This window comes from Coenobita brevimanus, chromosome 57 (genome assembly GCF_032717465.1).
Source record: "Coenobita brevimanus isolate Jiangsu-jjx chromosome 57, ASM3271746v2, whole genome shotgun sequence".
NCBI classification, from domain to species: domain Eukaryota; kingdom Metazoa; phylum Arthropoda; class Malacostraca; order Decapoda; family Coenobitidae; genus Coenobita; species Coenobita brevimanus.
The window spans coordinates 44,290,772-44,294,138 of NC_137010.1; the positions used below are offsets into that span (position 1 = coordinate 44,290,772).

Genomic DNA, 3,367 nt, shown 5'->3' on the forward strand with positions numbered 1-3,367 from the left:
TATCCACTTTAGTATGGCTATATTATTTGCCATGTGAAACTGTATCAGATAATGACCTTGGGATGTCTTCGCAAAACACCCATACACCCCACACACAGAGAAAAGTACTAAAACCTCATATAATGTACAAAATAAAGCAAGCCACTGCTCAGAACACACTGTTGTCCTGGCAGGTGGTGCCCATGTGAGGTCACGGTTCAAGGCGACCAATCACAGATGGCCTGCACAAAACCTACCATATATTGGTCCAGAGACGAGCACACTGTTTGAGTCTCTACACTGTGGATAAAACTGATGCTGTATACAGGGAGAGGGGAGGGTGAGGAAATTCCCTGGGGACTTAACCAAGTCGCTGGTCACAACCAGTGTGATAACCAAACGGATTTTCATACATTTACGCTATTTACGGCATTTTCAACTTGTACGTATTAACTGATATTCGACAGTAATATATATAAGAAAATAACCTGTCTAATACACTATAATGCTGCAAGTGTGTGTGTGTGTGTGTAATTATAATTCACCGGGTCGGTCAGGATCACTTGATGGTCGTGATCGTCAGCTTTTTACCCTCCCGGAAGGGAGCTGAGAGCTCATATAGTCCGATCTAAGGGCAAGGCTGTGACCTTCACACACACACACACCCGTCCCCTTGCTCAAAGGGGACAGTAACCACCCACTTCATCAGTGAAACTTTTCACAACCTGAGCAAGGCGCGAACTCCCGTCCACCAGTTGGCAAGCGAGAACGTTACCACTTCACCAGCGAGCGGTGTCTGCACCAGCAAGCGGTGTGTGTGTGTGTGTGTGTGTGTGTGTGTGTGTGTGTGTGTGTATGTGTGTGTGTAATTCACCGGGTCGGTCAGGATCACGTGATGGTTGTGATCATCAACATTTTACCCTCCCGGAAGAGAGCTGAGAGCTCATATAGTCCAATCTAAAGGCAAAGCCTTGACCTTCACACATGCACACACCCATCCTCTTGCTCAAGGAGGACAGTGACCACTTGCCTTGTCAATGAAAATTTTCGCATCTTGAGCAAGGCGCGAACCCCCATCTTAGGAGATGCTAGGCGAGTGCGTTTCCCTGTGTGTGTGTTCTTACCTAATTGTATCTTTACAGGAATGAGTCAAGCTCGTACTGTCCCGTGTCTTAAACCATATTTATCGTACATATCCTTAAATTTGTGAATTGTTTTGGCACACACCATTTCACTCGGTAGTGCATTCCACTGATCAATTGCTCTGTTTGGGAAACTGAATTTCCTCACGTCTTTATCACCTCTCTTCTTGTGCAGTTTTTTGCAGTGTCCTCTTGCTGATGCTTCCCCATATGTTAAGTAATCATTTATGTCTATTTTCTCCTTCTCTGATATGCATTTATATAGCATTATCATGTCACCTCTTTTCCTTCTCTCCTGTAGTGTTGGTAGATTCAGTTTATTTAGTCTTTCTTCGTAGCTTAGATCCCTTAAGCTTGGTATTCATCTTGTAGTGGCCCTTTGAACTTTTTCAATCTTGTCTATGTGTTTTTTGAGATGAGGACTCCAGACTACTGATGCATACTCCAGGGTTGGTCTGATGAATGATGTTATTATCCTTCTTAGCATGTCTTCATTTATATATGTGAATGCTATGCACATATTTGCAAGCAGTGTATACATGTTCCGTACCTTCTCACTGATGTGGTCAGCCGGAGATAGTCTGTTATTGATAATTACACCTAGGTCTTTCTCTCTTTCTGATGTGTGTAGGGTTTTATTTCCTAACGTATAATCCTAATCAGGTCTTTACCAAACTTGATTACATGACACTTGTCCACATCGAATTCCATTTGCCATGTATTACTCCATTCATGAAGTTTATTTAATTCTTCTTGTAGCTCTTTACAAGAGTCTGTGTTAGTAATTCTCCTTTGTATTTTTGAATCATCTGCAAACATATTTAGATAGCTATCATTTCCAGTGTTACTGTCTATATCATTTATATACACTAAAAACATGATTGGTGCCAGCACTGAGCCCTGTGGTACTCCACTAGTCACTTCTTTCCATGATGAGTAGTTTCCCCTTAGTACTGTTCTCATTTCTCTTTTTATGAGAAAATCTTGCATCCAACAAACCAGTTTGGCTCGAATTCCTCCTTGATGGTACAGTTTCCATAAAAGTCTTTGGTGTGGTACTGTGTCAAAAGCTTTCTTGAAATCTAAATAGATACTGTCCACCCATCCTTCTCTTTCCTGTATTGTGTCTGTTACTCTGTCATAGTAGCTCAACAGATTAGTAACACATGATTTTCCTTTTCTGAAACCAAACTGTCATTCTGTTATCATATTGTGTTCTTCTAGATGATTTACCCAAGCTTTTCTTATAAGCTTTTCTAATACCTTGCTTACAACACTGGTCAGTGATACTGGTCTGTAGTTGAGTGGATTTTGTCTATTCCCTTTCTTGAATAAGGGGACAATATTTGCTTTCTTTCAAATATCAGGTAGTTTACCTTGACTCAAGGATTTCTTGAAAATTAAAAATAATGGTTTACTTAACTCCTTTGCACATTCTCGTAGCACCCAACATGAAATTTCATCAGGACCATTTGCTTTTCCTCTGTCTAATTTACTTAACTCCTCCTGTATTACTTTTTCTGATATTTTTATATCTGGTAGTATGTGTGTGCATGCATGTTCCACATAGTCCCTCTCAAAATTTTTTTCTTCTGTAAACACTGATTGGAAATTCTTATTTAGTGCTTCACAAATATATTTCTCTTGTGTATAGGTGATTCCCTTGTCCGTAATGGATTGTATTATATCTTTTACTTTGGTTTTGCTTCTGATGTAGGTGTAAAACAGCTTCGGTTGATCACTACTTTTATTTATTATATCCTCCTCAAACTGTTTTTGGGCTTCCCTCCTTCCATCCATCCATTGCCAGACGCAATGTATCCCAAATGGGGTGGCCAATGGCTTAGAATTAATTGTTTTACAGGGAGGGGCACTAATCCTCCACCAACCCCACTTGACGTAGGGATGCCAACAGCATCTGGTGTTCCCAGGCGGTCACCCATCCAAGTACTAACCAGACCCAACGTTGCTTAACTTCGCTGATCGGATGGGAAGCGGTGTACTCAACGTGGCATGGCCGTTTATTCTTGTATAATCGTTTCTTGCCTGTTTGTAATTATTATATGCCCTTTCACTATTGTGTCTTCTGTATCTATTCCACAACAAATCCCTTCTTTCTTTTGATTTTTTACATTCTGTATTGAACCATTTCTGTATTTTCTTATCTGCTTCTTTGTGCTGTGAGATGTACTTCTGGTCTAGTATTTCATAAAATTCACAGAATTTTTTATATACAGCATCTAGAT

General features: G+C 40.3%; 1 non-coding gene across 1 annotated transcript; it reads right to left on the minus strand.

Moving 5' to 3' along the window:
* Nucleotides 1–3,027: 3,027 nt before the first annotated feature.
* LOC145402518 (5S ribosomal RNA) lies at nucleotides 3,028–3,146 on the minus strand. The gene has a single exon (XR_013897812.1). It is a non-coding gene; the product is annotated as a 5S ribosomal RNA (ribosomal RNA).
* Nucleotides 3,147–3,367: the final 221 nt, after the last annotated feature.